Genomic DNA, 17,714 nt, shown 5'->3' on the forward strand with positions numbered 1-17,714 from the left:
AGGTTTTTTCTAGCCTGAAAAAAACATTTGATATTCAGGTAAGTTTAGTAAGGTCATTATTTTTTTACCATGTGGACAGAAAAGGGATGATAATCTTATTATATATTTGATAGTGTTTACTTTAACATAGTTCTTAACATATTAGATCTTACGCTGAAAAACCTTCCTGATTCAAAAAATCGTTAATTTTTTCATCATCAGATGAGTCACCTATCATCAAAGCACCAATCTCTCGTCTCTGAAACAACATCCCAGTTTCGATATTGAAACATCCACTTTGAAAGCAGGAAACAAGCAATCGTTATACAAAAGCCGTCTCTAGTATGAAGTACTCGAACACAGCCGATCGAAAGAGCCCTGACCTTTCCCGGTATTAGGTACTGATAGTGACGTCAAACTCAATTGTAAGTCAATTTTATTGGTATTGTAACGTAACCAACATGATATAAGGGTAAGAGCTTGTTCACACATGAAGCCTGTCGTAAGATACATAGGTTAATTTGTCATGACAGTCGGTCATTGATAAGTAAGGCTTCTTATGCTTAAGGGTGTTGGGAGCCGAAATTCGGACAAGTACTTATGTCGCTTTTCAAAGTTATTGTGTACTTTTTCATTGTCCCCTGAACACTAACTATTCACTGTGAAATTGAATGAGAATATATCTGAAGTCAGTCTGAAGTCGCTAAACCGCCTTTAGGTAGTGCGAGCGTCTGACTTCTGTGCAAAAAGGGGGATGTGCCCAGCAATGGTATAACAGAAATATGTTCTTCAGTGTTTCATAACAATCCATATAGGCAGCACTCACGACCATTATCTACGTCCTACGACATGCCAAGTGAACAACCACCCTAACTCAAGTTTATTACCACAGGTATTGAAACGTAACCAACATGGAATAACTGTGTTTTCAGATGTAACACTTCCCTTGAAAATCAAGTTTGCATGTTGAAGGAACAACGACCAAAGACAAGGGAACAAAGACCTTGAATGGCAAATTGAGGCGCTCATTTTGAATGCACTGACTGGAATTGATTTGTTTTTCTCTATAACCATTAATAGTTTGAAGAAGTAAAGTTTGTATGTTATTCTCTAGAATTACCTATAGTTAAAAAGGCAATGTAATTAACCTTGTATTTAAACATACATATATGGTCTATACTCCGAGCATAGTCGTCCTCGATTTTTTCATCCAAATTCATATGCATAGCTTCTCTTAATCCTTTCATAATTTCTAAGCTTTCAAATATTATTGGCACAAAACTAATCCTGGCACATACGCAGTCAAAATCAGGTTAGGAAAATAAATCTCATTAATACAAGAGATGAAAGGTAAAACGATTAGGGACACTCAAAACTGCAGATACCGCTACCAACGAATTAGTTGATTAATCCGAGGTCGTAGTATAAAGGCTTCCCTGAAATAGGCCAAATATATCTTTGTGGTGTTTATTTTTGTGTGCCACGTATTATTTAGGATGAAGGTGTACTCCCTGGCTTAAGCTGAAGGTGGCTTCCTGGGTTATAGAGGCGATAACTTTATTTTTAATCTTATTTTATGTGCTTTCACGGAAGACAAATTAATCGATTTTCTTTACATTACGATACGTATTTGATAAGATGAAATGCGGAGACTGGTACTATGCTGAAACTAACGTTGGTTTAAGCTGAAATTTGTTTGTGTTTTTTTAGGTTGAACGCGCCAATCTCTCCATGATTCAGTGTTGGATAGCTAAAGAGAAAGCTTCTTTTTATCCGACTGCTTATAGTAGTTTCGTTGGAACGCGACCATAAAGGTACAATGAGAAGAATCGACACAATTCTTACATAATTCCACCATATCGAGGGTTATTTTACAAGTTTTGGAGAAAGACACCCTGAAAACACTGAACTGATAAAATTCATACGTGACCCATTACAAAAACGCGAAATTAGAATATCGCGTTTGCTCTCAAGGCTGCAAACCTGATTATACCCGTACAAGTACCTTGAAAAATTGGATACCTTCGATTCTGACATCATAATGTATTCCATTCGTATACACAATAAACATATTCAAGTCTATCTTTAGGTATTGTTCCACAATGTTTTGTTCGCCTATCATGTGAAAAGATGGGCGTTTTGTGTAGTACAAAACAATGTAGCTTCTATTATTTTGTGTTGAATGTTTCAGTAATAGTTGATAGGATTTTAATGACGTCAGACACTATAGTACTACTGTTTAGCTCGCAAGTACTGCTGATACAGGTTCATGGGTTCGCGTCCCGTATCAGTCACTGGTTCTATGTGTAGGTTTGTTTTTATCCCCCCCGAAACTTAAGTCTACTGGCTATTACTTATATACGAAATTATTCAGACGCCGCTTCTGATCAAATCTGTGTGCAAAGAATGAGGACTGCAATTAAAGAAGACGCAAAAACAATTCTTACCTGTACTGGGATTCTATAAAACTCGATCAACAACTCGCATTTCACTTCGATTCGTAATGTCATTTCATACTTTAGGGGAGGTAGGGGAGGGATGGGCACTTTTTCACAATTTATTGCATAAAAAATCAGATTTTACAGATCATTATCAACTTTTATTGCCATTTCTTATATTCGGCTAGATATAATGAAAGAGCTTTCCTAAAAATTACAATCAGTTTCAACATTACAAGATATTTAAACGGTTTTATTTAGCTCACCCCGTTTGTTTTATTATTTATTCTTGGATCAAATTTAGTAATTCAAATTTCACCCTCTTCCTGTCAACCGATTGGTCTGAAATTTTGTATACACCTTTAATTAAATCCAATATGGCCGCCGGCACAAAATGGCACAGCCCCCTCAATATGGGTATCAAATGAAAGGGCTACACAAGTAGAATACTGTCAGCAACCCCAGCGGGGCGCAACAGGGCCAAGGCCTGCCTGCACGTCGATTCTATAAAATTCGAACAACAACTCGCATTTCACTTCGCTATTCACTCTCACTTCGCATTCGATTCAGAACGACCTTGATTTTGCATTCTGTAAACATCACCTAATCACTTGCGAAGTGAAGTGAGCTCGACATCGACCAATGCTGTGCTAGTGACTTCCCCACTCGACAAAATGTCAACCGAGATTAATCAGTTTTTAATTTTATCAGTTTTGACACAGAATTTTAGCTAAATATGATGTTTTAGTTATAATTTGTTATTGTAAGGAATTTGAGGCAGCTTTTAAGTATAAAATAAACAGAAATCTCTAAATTCGTGCTGTGAATATAATCTATGCTTACCCTACGAAAAAAAATACTGACAGCGCCAATACCATTATTAATCTGTGGACAATATTTTCTTCTCTTCTGTCATAGAGGAAAGTAATATATCGGGTATCTTCTGTCTTCATATTGTGTTTAAGCTTGTTTGTTTTCGCCGGTTTTCGCCGTAATTGTGATAAAATCATGAAGTAATTTTATATTTCTTGTTATAAAGTTAAAAATAATATTAATTAAAGAAGTGTTTATTTTATTAATCCAACAATAATTTCAGTCCAAATGACAGGTCGTCTCACCCTTCGTCGGCTCAGGTTGAAACTCTGGTTGAGTTTATGGAGCAAAACCCTGGCCTGGCGAAGGGTTTCGTGAGAACGCAAAATGCCAGAGAGCGAAGTCGAAGCCAGTGGGAGGAATTAGCCGTGCGCTTAAACAGTATAGGTGGCACCATCAAAACCCACAAACAGTGGACCAAGGTTAGCAGTATTTTTTTTTGCAGCAGTATGTTAGAACCACTTCACATTCCTTAAAGCAAACCACTTATGCGATAGCCGATAGTCTTGGTTTCAAGTGTGTTCCTTGAATTCATAAATATTTTATTTTGATTTTATGTAATCTTTTTCAATTTTTGACCAAGAATATTGTGGAAATGGAGACAACTAATTTTCTTTTTAATTTTAAATAAATGTTTGATTGTAGTATTGGACTGACAAAAAAAGCGCCATTAAAAAAAAAGTTGCAGCAGGCTCTGCTGCTAGGCGTAGGACTGGTGGTGGGGTGGAGGACGAAATGATGCTAACTGAGGTTGAGGAAAGGATTGTTGCTTTGTGTGGTGGTGAAAGCTTTTCCACAGGAGATGCACATTTAGGCATTCAGCCGTTTCCGGTAAGAAATTCAGAAATGCAATTGGTAAGTAATACTAGAAACACTCTGCAAGGTTTGCTGTCGTTTTTACAGCACCCATTTTTTTGTGGATTAGACCCTTTTTAGTGTTAAGTGAATTTTATATTAAATTTACCTTCCTGTTTCAGGAAAATGATACGCCGTCTCCATCACCCGAAGCACAACCTATATACAATACTAATGATGACAACGTAAGATATTTTTTAATTCATAATTTTATGGAATTCATTATTTTACACTCTTATCTAGCATTTTTTTTTATGTTAACTTATTATAGATTAATGTACCACAACAACAGCAGAGTCAGGCACGGCCTACTGAGGAATCAGCAGCTATTGTATTTTATGTAAGCTATTTTGTACTAAATATGTCTGTATATGATGTGTCTAGATTATATTCTATTAGTATCTATAAATATTGAAATTCATTTTATTATTACCAATATAATTGAAATAGTAATTCATCCTTGTAATAACCCTAATAATATTATAATCTTAATTTTATCCCACAAGGAAGATACCATTTTATCCAATTTACAGGATTCCGCCCTGATTGAGGACAGTCCAGCACCTCGAAATTACAGACCACCAGCTAGTGCAATTTCGAGAAAACTGTTTGCTTCCTCATCCAGCTCCATTGTTGGAACTAGCCAAAGCATTTTACGGGTATGTATCTATCTCTGAAATTCTAAGTGCTTTAATATTATTTACTGTGTCACTTGGAATTGTCGATATTTAATTTCAATATTAGGAAGTGGGCCTTTTTAAGATTGTTTCTGTTGTTTCAGAATAACCAGTAACATATTGTCACACCCAGACCACGGCCAACAAGCATGCTCATCACACAAATGTCGACCGAACCGGGAATCGAACCCAAGACCTCTGGTTCAGCAATCCGGCATAGTTAATTGTGGCTGACTTAGTAATTTAGAAGCCAACATACATTTTTGGGCCGAATAATGATAATAAAAAGAAGTCTATTTAATTAGCACCCATTAATTATGACGTGAACGCCAAAGCCCATTCACGAAGTTTCGCCTTCGTAATTGACCTAAAGCTAAATCGGCGTTGGATGGTAAATCTCTAGTTTGCCTCCTTGTTGCTTCAGCAATTATTTCAAGCTCTTCTACTCTTTCTTCCTCGGAAATAGAGATTGCCGGAATTCCCGCGCGATTGCACATGTTGTGCAAAACACAACATGCAATTACTATTTTTGCAACTACATCTGGATGGTAGTCGAGTACTCTGTGTACTAATAAGCACCTAAATCGTCCTTTTAGGAGGCCTATTGTTCTCTCAACTGAGTTGCGAGCAGTTGAATGACGCTTATTGTAATAAGCTTCAGGGGAATTCTCTTCAGCGCCACTAATTGGCGTCATGAGGTAGGCACGCTGAGCATATCCTGAATCACCTGAAAAAAAAATAACTATGTAGTTTTTATACTTAGTAATTAGGCTTATATTCTGAAGCAGGGTCAGGAAAGGATCTACTTACCGAGCAAAACTACTTCTTCACCAGCATTTGTTAATGCCTCTAAATGGTCTTTGATAGCACTATAATTAAAAATGAAGCTATCGTGAGTAGCTCCTCCATATGTGGGATCCACGTGTAAAATATTTAAATCTGCATCTGTTATCTGAAAAAGAAATAAATTACAATGACTCTATTATACCTAATTATAATTGATTACAACATTGAAATCCATTTTACCAATTGCACATTTCTTGCATGGTAGCCTTTGCGGCAGTAAAACCGTTCTTCGTTCTCTGCTGGTCTCTTCATTGCCACCAGAGTGCCATCAATACAGCCTATGGTGGCTGGAAACCCAAACCTTTTGTAGAACCTGTAATTTACAATAATCACTAACATGATCAACTGTAAAAATAAAAGGGTCAGTTTAATTATAATAATATTAAAATTATATTATATCTAGGTACTAACCTTTCTTTTAAAATTTGCCTTTCTTGCTGATTTTGAGGAAACCTTATATATTTTTTTACTACGGCCGGATTGTTCAGAGCTTCCACTACTTCATTTATGCAACGAGATGCAGACGGTTGCGATAAATAAGTTCTGATGCCCTCTTTAATAACCTTCTGGTAACTGCCACTAGCCAAGAATGATAAAGTACATAGTATCTGTGAAACAATAAATCAATAAAAAATGTAATACCTACTTTATCTGGATTTAGTGAAAACAAAATTGAGACCAATTTGGTTATTTTCATGCTTAAGAGAATACCAATATTATAACTGAAGTACAGAGGCTTTTGAAAACATATCAGCTGGCGGGGAAACCACATAAAGGGAATACTCCTTATTAAGAACTAAGTGTTTTTCTTATTATTGTGTGCTTGATTACAATTTTTCAACTATAAACTGTGTCAATACTTACTTTTACACGAGTTGTAAGTCCTTTGCCTCGACGTTTTGTGGGCTTTATCAGGGGCAGTAAATCAGACTCCAGTTGGTCAATTAGCTCCTTTGACAATCTATATATGCTCACATAGTCATCATCGCGAGTTAATAAAGGTAAACTACGAATTCTAACAGATTGTTGACGCTTTTCTAAATTATCTAAAGCATGAGCTTCTTCTAATAAAGATTTAAGCAAAAACATTCTAGCCATCGTTAAATGTAGGCACTTAATCACTTTAAAACACTTAGAACTTTATTTAAACACTATTTTAAATATAATAGTCTCTAGATCAAGTTGGCAACGGTACCTGAAACAAGATTCTATAAAGGATTTTTCGTGCAGATTTATAACCTCACAAATTTTCACTGACGAAGAAAAGCCTCCCTACCATAGAGAGCATTGGACACTTTTGACTTAGTTTATGAAAAAAAAATCGGTAAAAAAACTTTTAAGTTAAACGGTTTTATCTTATGTGCACTGAAAACTAGAAAATAAAAAATAGTTACTTACCTGTCAACCTACGTAGGTGGTCCCGGTCATATTAGACTAAAATAAAAACGTGGGGCCCATTAACTATTGCTGTAGTACTCTCTTCTAAAGGTATAATAGGTGTGGATTGCATCGACTTACTATAATTGTAACTGGAGATTTTGACAATCAATAATTAATAATAGAAAATACACATACCTTTCATTAGTTTTCTCTTTATAACGATCCGAAACCGCAACAAAATATTTAAGTACTTTTACGAGTGTTTGTTCTTGACAACTCACAGAAATGACAGATAGTCTATGGATGAACACCGTTACCAGTCGGTAACGTAAACTACCCAATTAAAAAAAAACAAAACTATGATCAGAAATCAGAATAAAAGGACCCCCCTTTTATTCTGATTTGATCATGTCTCCCAACTGCCCATCTCTCCCCTACCTCCCCTATAGATAGACAGATTTTGACAAATCTGTCAAAATCTCGACTTTGATTTAGTTCAACTTGTCAACACGCTCGATAGTGAAGCGCTAGTGTAGTTTGACAATGTCAATCACGAAACTTTAAGGTAGAATTCCGTGGGTCGCGATTGTCGCAGCCGCGCGCGACAAAAGTCAACCTATGAAAATGTATGGCACCGCTGCCGAGGGCTGCGACAGTCGCGCGCGGACGACGAATTTCGTGAGCCGCTCGCGGCCGTACGCTTCTCAACATGGTCTAGCGCTTAATAACATCTATAGAATTTTAGTAAAACCAGAATTAAATTTTTGACAATGCCGCGAGCAGCTTACGAAATTCGTCGGCCGCGCGCGACTGTCACGGGCCTCGACAACGGTGCCATACATTTTCAAAGGTTGACTATTGTCGCGTCCACGGAATTCTACCTTTAGATCGAAGTCGAAGTGAGAGTGATGTCGAAGTGAGTTGTGATATTTTATAGAATCGACATGCTGTACATAAAATAGAGAATAATGACATCAGAAAAAATATAATCAATACATCCTGCCTGCCAAACTAAAAAGATTAATCTGGAATTAATTCGTACGTAATAAAATAAAACCTAGTTCCTGAACTTCGTTATGAAATTAACTTAAGTTAAGAGTTAAGTTGATGTAAAAACTTTTCGCGAAACTCAGGTTGGCGATTATATTTAAATACTAGTTTCACAAGTTGACGTCTTTTTGTGTTCTCAACGCAGCAAGTTTTGGCTTTTAATGAACTTTCTTGTTGGACTTGCCTTTTAACTTCATTGCCTTTTGAATGCCAAGTTGACAGTAAAATAATAGTTATTTTCTTTTAAAATAAACTATTGTATATGTTTGTCACGCTTTGAATGTAAAACTTAATAATAAGACCTATTATTGTTATAGATGTTGTCTGTGCCCTGCAGCATCCATACAGCATTTTGCAGCCAAATGTAATCTGCTGAATTTTATTCTAACGAGATCTTTAAGTAAATAGTATATGGAACAAAAGTAAATAACTGGATTCAATGTTTTTTTGTTTTACGATTGCCTTTCCTCAAACATCAGGCGCAAAGCAAATAAACCAAACGCGCAGAGTTGCAACTCGGGTACCTAGTTCGGTTTTTGCGTCTAACGGAAACAACAGCTAGTACAATCCTTAAAAAAAATATGTCACGTGCATACATACTAGGGGATAGTTGACAGTTTAAAATCATTTATTTTTACAAACTATAGTCCCTTTTACAAGGCAGTAAAAGCTTCACTGACATTGCAATAATATTTCAAACTGATACAGCCTTTTTATCGTCCCACTGCTGGGCACAGGCCTCCTCTCATACGGAGAAGGATTTAGAATTAATCAACACGCTTGCTCAATCAACAACAAAGCAAATTCATACACTCGATTGACATTTATCGGTGCAAAAAATTACCAATGTAACTAGATCCTCCTTACCTATTAAACTAAACCTACAAAAAATTTAACCCTTTCAATATTACAATGTTACCCACGGACTTTTTCTGACGTGCCATTTCGTCAGTTCCTTACCAGGGAAAGTACATCAGTCTTCTGTAACCCTCCCCCCCCCCCTACGCTGACGCCTTCATACTCCATCGATTACGACTTCCCCCGAACCTATATTTGTCTCATAATTAAATTGGCGGAAAGTTGGAAGATAATTTAACTTTCCCGTGCAAAGACGAGGAATGCTCGCCACGGTGATCCTAGTTGAGACTGTTCGAGGTGACAAGTAAGAGTTTATGGTGAAAACTGTGAACGTTTTTCAAATATTTTGTATTGTAACGATTAACTTCTATAGGTACTAATAATAATAAAGAGGTAATCTTGTTGCTTTTCAGTGACTGATTCCCGGGGGCCCAGTAAGTGAGTTGGCGAGTCTCCACCTGCCATTTTAACATGTATTTATTACATTGTCATCGGCAGGTGCCATAGTTCCCGTAGTTTTCCCATTCCTAGTCCATTAGCATCCCATCACAATAGCCCAAGTAGTTTTCATCCATAGTTAGCAATAGTTTAGCACAGAACCGGGGATTGTCCTTGGGTACATTTCTATAGTGTATACAGGGATAATCGTCGGTTTTGTGTCACCATTTCATTAAAGTTGTCTCAAAAGGGCTTCAGCGTGTTGGCTTCGGCCCCACGTTCGCCTCCCAAAAATCCGGGACTCTATAGTCCCGAGGTCTGGTAGAGACATAAAGAGGTAATATTATTTGGTTGTTTGTTTGTACCGTAAACGGTCCGTAACTGCATAACCGATTTGAACTACATTCTTCCCGAGCAACATAGGCTGCATTTTATCGCGGTACAAGCAGTAATACCTACGGGACGCGAGTGAAATCGCGGGAAAAAATAGATATAAGTATCTACAAGGCTTTAGTTTTTTTTTTCAAGTATTAATTACATTTTACCTAAGTTGACATATCAGTCTTCTTTATTGTTTCATTTACGGCTATGCGAAACACATACAGTATGTACGTGGAATCCGTTAGACGTTAAAACCAATAATTGAAATGATCTGCCTAGCCAGTACAATTGACGGCTGCGCTGCATTTCCATGCGTTCACGCTGACTAATTCGAAGAATGCAGTCCAACTTTATTAGCTAATCCAGGCTGTGCAGTACGTGATGGCATATTCGCTAGGCTTTATGTGCCAGGTCACTTTAAAGGTAAATATATGAGAAGGGTGTAAATAATGTGAAAACGTAAGTATGTTGAGATGCGTGCTAGTTTCATTAATTAGAAATATTTACGAATTTTTAGACGCTTTTTAGGAGTAAGTTTTTACTTTTAATGTTAACAAAATGTTATCCTTACTCTTCACAGCCTTTTTATCATCCTACTGCTGGGACCAGGCCTCCTCTCACATGGAGAAGGATTGAACGTTAAATACCACGCTTGCTCAATGCGACTTACCTATTTCAATAATATTTACTTTAAATGCCTCTCATGAAATAGATATCCTAGTGTTAAACTATCTCTTGTGTCATGTAATATGATGATTCTTCAACAGGACTTCTTTAATATAAAGTGTTCAGGAAAAGTTTCAATATAGGCAAAAACAGAAACAATATTTCCCAGTCAAAGAAAAAAAATCAGCCAAGCTCTGTCTGCGGTCTGAAGATTAAACCGGACAGACATTGTATTATATTCAAAAGCTGATCAATAGCACTGTTTAAGGAAAATCCAACTGTAAATAAAAGCTACTGAATTAAGGTTAACGTTACACTGAAAGAAGAAAAATGCCTAGCGATTTCTTCTTTATTGAAAACTTCATTTTGACAAATTCAAGGATTGCAATGATTAGGTATGGTAGGTACATATACCTATGCCTCGACATGGCCAGATTAAAAAAGACTATAAAAGCAGGGACTAACAAAACCTGTAGGTATGCCTACCTACTGAATTCGATGGAGTCACTTAAGTTTATGAAGCCTTTTTGATATTAATTTATTTTCCCTATTTATGACGCATCATAATTACTTAATATCCCAAAAAAACATATTCAACGAAACAGTCCATCATACGCGTCGCTTTTGCAGTGTGAATGAAACCTAACAATATAAGAGAGTCGAGATAGCCACAAAATACCCGCCAATGAGCAGCAACAACCTGTTGTAAGAGGATAATGATACTTATAACAATGTTGGCGAATGGCCAAACAGGGGATAAAGAATCCAGACGCTTTGAATCTCGGTTGTGAAGAGTGCCAGAATTGGGAACTTAAATTAATCTTAATAAGTAGGCTTTAAGTCTCTCTAATTTCTTATGAAAGTATCTGCTTAATATGAAGCATTTAACAGTAAAACGATTTAAATATTCAAAATTTCGTAGTTTTAAGATATCAGGTATTTTTACGGGAAATCATTAAACGACTTCTCTCGCTGTGGGTGCAGTAGAAGGGAGTGTCAGACTCTTACTGGTTAAAACCTACGATGTTCCTTCTTAAGCCTTTTATATGCTAGGGCCGCGGTAACTCTTTCGTAAAATCCCGGACCAAGATATCTGGGATATGTGTGTTTGCCTCCCTCCTTTATTTGTTAACCATATCTTTCCAGTAAAATCAGTTCACTTGTTCGAAAATGACAAATGTTCTCATATGACGTCACGAACCATGAAACATGTACAAAGTGATAATACAAACTTTAGTCATCATCACGAGACCATAATGCCAGTTAATCCAAGCACGACGAAATATGTAAACTTGGATCAAGTGGACTTACTGCAGACCATCTTAAGACCTTGAACAGCTACGTGTGTGAGAGACACATTGGAGTGACATGAAACGCTGAAGAGAATTTGCATTATTTGAATATGTTCTCGAGTGTTACATAAGGTAAGTATTACGTAAAGGGTTTAGCAAGACTACTTGTTATCTTAGCAATATAATATTTGAATGAAGGAAGATGAAATTTAAAATAGCAAGCGGTAAAATCAATGTTGGATAATCGGTTAATATACCTACAAGTGATTGCAATAGTTAGTACACTATGTAAAACAACTATCTACAAGGAAATCTGATAACATGAAATAATGAAAAAGTGAACTTTCGAAATAATATTTAGATAGAGTATTACTAACCGTTCCCGCGATTTCACCTACGTGCGGACAGGACCACATCCCGACAGACTTTCACATTTGTAATAAATATTAGCAAGGATATACCAAGAGCATCTAATAAAAAAATCCTTTTGAGTTCCGAGGAACCCGCATAAAAAGACATAACCCAAAATAAAACAAACAAACGCCCTGCTCGATTAAAAAGGGGTAGGTACCTGTTATTTTTGTTTGCGATTTGCTAAACGCGGTTGAACATGAGTTGCTAAGCTTTACCCCAGCCACGTTTTAAAAGATAAAAGAAAAAAGGTAAATAAGAGGTGTAAATAAAAATTACCGTAAATATAAACGTTTTCGCGCTTATGGTTCCATATTTCGTGTTTTTAAGGAGATTAACGATGAAAACCGTTTTGAGTTGAAAAAATAAGAAAATGTTGTTTTATTAGGGCTGCTTCGTTTGTGCGGTTTTTGAGTAGCCGCGTGACGCAATTGCCAATTCTATTTAGTTTTTGAGAGATATTTTTTCCGTTATTAAATGTAGTGTGAGTTCTGAGTAGCAGCTAATATGTATGTATTTATATGTTTTTCTTTCAATAGAATCAATGTTTTTTAGAAATTCATACTTCTGTGTAACTGTGAAATAAACCCTAACTACTATGTACTGGTGAAAATGCAAATAGGCTTTACTTCCACATCTAACCCATAATGTTTAATTTGAATAACAGTCTATTAACTGATTTCCAGGTTGACACGATGTTAGCAAACATTCGGTTAAACCTACAGCTGTTTCAATTTCTATTGTTTGAACTGGCTAGTTTGATTTACATTACAGTATTAATATAACGAATAGAATAATAACTACGTGTGATACTTTGAACATAATGCAAGGTGTTGATTTGCATTAGTGCCATACTTCAGGAGGAGGTCATAAAATACGTAAATAATAATCGATTGGAATTACAGTAGACGGGAAATAGCTAATATGCACTGCTTTTCTTTTTCATTGCAATGTCGTAGTATTTCAGAAGTAATCCAATTTTATGAATGAAAATTATGAATGATCGTTGCGTATGCTTTGTGTTTGCGTTTGTGTGAGGGCGCAGCACGGTTTTAAGGTCAGTAACACACGCGCCAAGTTTAAATATGGCTAGATGACATTGAGGGAATTCCGAAAAAAATAAAAAAAATAGTTACGTACCAATTTTTTTGCTGATTTGGGTTGAGAATCATTAGCATAATTACGTCCTTGAATATGGCACGGATGCAAATCAACAGCTTGTATATGTATTTACAGATATATTAACAGCGTTTATTGCATTCCATAATGTACAGTCAACTCAGGTCAGTGGTAATAGTTTCCTAGGAAAATCGTACTTATATATAGTAATTTATTGATTTAAGGTGCATGACAGTTACCACTTTTGTGCAGTTTACTGTACCATAAAAGGTGTATATATAAAATATATAGTAAGTAACATTTATGAACCTTAATGGGTAAAACAAGTCGTACTTGGTAATATCTATTATAAAGAGGAAAACTATGTATTTTTGTTTCTTTGTTTGTAAAGGATAAACTCAAGTACTGGACTGGTTTTGAAAAATTATTTTACTGTTTGAAAGCTTCACTCTTCCCAGGTAACATAGCGTATATATATTTTATCCCGGTACTGTTGCCTGTACCGGGATAAAATTTCTTTCGGTACGCGGGTGAAACCGCGGGAAAACTAGTTATAAATATAATGGACTCTATTAAACCTAGACTGTTTGTTTTATTACAGATTTTGACATAATCTTTGACCATCTGCAGCATAACTATTATAGATAGAGTAATGAGAATTATCTGATTCATTTAAAATGATTTCTACACTGCATCGTCTACTGGATCAGTTCTAATAGAAGCATCCAGAGACTGTCATCTTCACAGTTGATATATTTCGGCCATATTACACCGTCATCTTAACACGTCTTATCTCGTACAAATTCTGGTCACGACTCTAACTTAGCGTGTATATGTAGGACAGATATGTGTTATCTAGAATAATCTAAGTCCTGTGTATAATATAGTGTCCTCATTTTACTTTTAGGCTTCATTTATAATTATGTTTCTTCGACATCATTTCATCATTATTTTTGGTAAGATTTGGATGTCATTGTAATTTTTACGTAAGTCCTTAGGAAGTCTGATTATAAGAGTGATGATTATATCAGTACTTGTCTGTTTTTTTAAATATTGTTACTAAACTACCACTTATTTGATTTAAACTCATTTTAAAGAGATATACAGTTCAAAAAACCAAGCTACAAAATCATACGGTTCTTTAAAATCATTCTGTATACTCCAGCGATATCACGTTGCATTACATCCCCAGACATCTTCGTTATCGCAGTCTCTGGAGGGCTCAGCTAAATCCTAGCTATATAAGAAACACTAGACTTTACCACAGAGTAAACATGTACAGTTTTGAAGCTACCTAGTTACTGTTACAGCCTTTTAATCGTCCCACTGCTGGGCACAGGCCTCCTCTTACATGAAGAAGGATTGAGCACTAATCACCACGCTTGCTCAATGCGGGTTGGTGATTTCAGACTTTATAATCCAGGTTCTCTCAAGATGTTTTCCTTCACCTTTTTGTCAGCCATTGGTGTCCAAGATATATTATACTTATGCTCACACACGCATGTGTATCGATGAGCTTTTATGTAGGTACTTCTCTCGGTCCTGTCAGTACCGAGTGTCGTGCATTGAGCACATGCGTGTGTGACATTGTTACGAACGTTAGTACATAGCTTCACAACTGTTTAAAAGAGGATATATTAACTGTAACTTTACTACAGAATTTATCCTCGCTTTCAGTGTTAGAAGCCCTGTTCTGTATCGAGTTTACGTTCCAAGAAGTCTTTACTTCGTAGAAACGGTTCATTGATTTTAATTTTCTTGAAGTGGATACAAGCATCTTGTATGCTAGGTTCATGGCTTCTGAAATGACTGTATTGATCAGTCTATTTATCTATTGAAGCTTAAATTGTAGTTTACACCACAACTTCAACAATATCTTGCATTATAAATAAATCAATTAAAGACATAGTTCCTACAGCGTCTAAGTTGATAGTTCTCAAAAAGTAACTTCTGCAATTTCAACTTTATGTCAATGATAATCAAGTTGAGATTTAAATACCAAGGTGAGATTATCAGCCTCACACGTTGGAAAGAAACTAAACTCCTTCGAAACTCCAGGCACCCATAATAATGGCGATAAGCACTAAGCAACTGAATCACAAATTGTGTAAATAAATAACAATAACACCTACAAAAGATCATATGACTTGAACAGTTGTGTAAACATTATTCATGAAATGCAAATTCGGTACATTGCTCCTAAAAATACGTTTTGTAAATGAGTTGATTACGCACAACTTACTGTTATGCGTTCAGGGTCAAGATTGGTCTGAAGTAATGTAATTTTTAGCCTATTCGAAGTTCCAATGCTGGACAAGCTAGACACTGGACAGTTTTGGTCTCGGCACGAAGTGAGAGGAAATAATAAAAATCTCCAATAAGTTTTGTTATTATACGCTAACACTTGCGAAATTAAAAATTACAGACTGAAATCTTAGGGTCAGGTTTTCCTCCAAACATATTTAATCAGTGATATACTTAATATATTTTTGTACATACAGAAAGCTACATAGTTAAAATACTTGCAACATTATCACCAGGTCTCGTTTTGTCACATGAGCTCGCTCGGTTACCTGTATCTCTAACCTTTAAATCCGACAGTAATATTCATAATCCTACGATTACTAAAACCATCACATGACTGGACACAAGTGGGTTACACCTCGTGATGATGACGTCATTACATTTACACGATTTGCATTTCATTCATGCATAGAGCACACTGTTGATTAAATAGTCGGCTGAGAGTTGGCCCGACGATTACTCACTTTCAAAGAACATTTGATTTTATTGAACTAGGCCGTGAATCAAAGACAATAATTTGCATGCCGTAAGGCGAAATGTATTGGAACACCATACATTTATATACCATCATATTTGTAACATGCATTTAAGGCAAATAAATGATTTCTATTTCAAACAAAGTTTTCAGTCGGTCTGTTACCAGCCAAATAGGTACCCGATCTTTGTATTGTAAAGTGCGCACTGCCATTCATCTTAACATTGATTAATAAGCCAGACCGACTAAAAGTTTGCAGTGTGCTCTCAGACAATTTGCTATACTTGCAACACTTAGATAAAGGTTTTCTTGTTTTATTGGCAAAGACATACATATGTATCCCAAAAGGTTATCAAGTCATAGGTATTATAATATTCATATCGTTTGAGCCAGTTTTGTAAGGCTAGGCAAATAGGTAAAGGATGAAGTTGATAGATAGCCTAATAGCTCGTTTTATTGTGATAAAGCCTAGTAATCGATTAGCATTTGTAATAATTATAACGTAAAACCCTTGAAATGACATGTAGCATTTGCTTACTGCATAAGACCTGCAGCAGATTTATAACACCGCAAACTTGAAAGTTACTCTACCTATGTGCGTGACTTTGACACCAAAACAACGGAATCAATTTAAATGACATTTGGTACACATTAATCTAGAGCTTGAGGAAACACGTAAGTCACTCTTTATGGGAAGTAGTTCCGTCGGAATGCATTTGGAACTGCGAAGTCAATTATGTAACAATTTGTCATACTTTTTATACACAAATTAATTATTGTAAAGTAATGTTGCTGTTTTCTGTTGTAGAGGTAGTTGTTTCCAATAAAAATCTATAATGAGCATGATGGCAGATCTCCATAAACATACTTTTAAATGCACTTAGCTTTACGAGACTACGTCATTGCCGCCGCAATATAAACATTTATATCTACGCAGTTTAAATGTTTACAATAAAATCTAGATTCGTCATACTACGGATAAACATTTAAGCTAAGTTGTGTATCTTGGTACTAAAGTGACTTTTATTAGTATTTCCCAATTTTTGTGCCATTTTATTAGGCACTTTAAATTGGAAATCGACGGTTGTGCACTAGACTTTCTATGATTATGTGGACCAGTTTATTTCCAAAGATTCTTCAAATCACCGTCAATATGTCTGCCTTTATTTCACAGAGCTTTACCATAGGTAGTTAAATATCGTTTGATATAAAGATTAATCATACCATATCCCTCTAGAAAAAATATACTATGATCTTAATTATAGCGTCAAAGTTAATAATTTTTAAGCACACTTTCAAAAGTATTTTTTGTAGTACGGAACCTTCAATACACTTTCTTAAACGCACCTACTTATCTACCTGTCACAAACAGTTCATTGACCTCTAAGTACAACTAACTAAGTACCACTTAATTATAACAATCAAGATATTTTTGCGGTTAAACGAGGTGTAAATAAATGTAAATATTTTACCGCATGTGGTTTCAACAGACGGCCCTGATACACTTGGAATATTCTAGTGTAAGCTTGTACATATAGTTGAGTAGTCTCCTTTAAAAATAGGTCAATGCTAGCCCTTGTCCCGTGAATGTCGTCATTCAAGACTTCTATAGGTTCTAGACTTCTAGAGGAATGCTGTTGAGTAGGTTAGGGTGGAGAGACAGCTCTAGACT

At 35.9% G+C, this 17,714-nt stretch overlaps 1 protein-coding gene and 1 long non-coding RNA gene across 2 annotated transcripts in view; one reads left to right on the forward strand and one right to left on the reverse strand.

The window, feature by feature from the left end:
* LOC124635257 (solute carrier family 12 member 4) overlaps positions 1-17,714 on the reverse strand; it is a 494,187-nt gene that overhangs the window by 439,450 nt on the left and 37,023 nt on the right. The window lies entirely within an intron of this gene.
* Positions 3,988-4,936, forward strand: LOC124635544. Its single transcript, XR_006985023.1, has 4 exons — positions 3,988-4,330; positions 4,417-4,485; positions 4,679-4,804; positions 4,927-4,936. It is a non-coding gene; the product is annotated as an uncharacterized LOC124635544 (long non-coding RNA).

Source organism: Helicoverpa zea, chromosome 1 (assembly GCF_022581195.2).
Source record: "Helicoverpa zea isolate HzStark_Cry1AcR chromosome 1, ilHelZeax1.1, whole genome shotgun sequence".
NCBI lineage: Eukaryota > Metazoa > Arthropoda > Insecta > Lepidoptera > Noctuidae > Helicoverpa > Helicoverpa zea.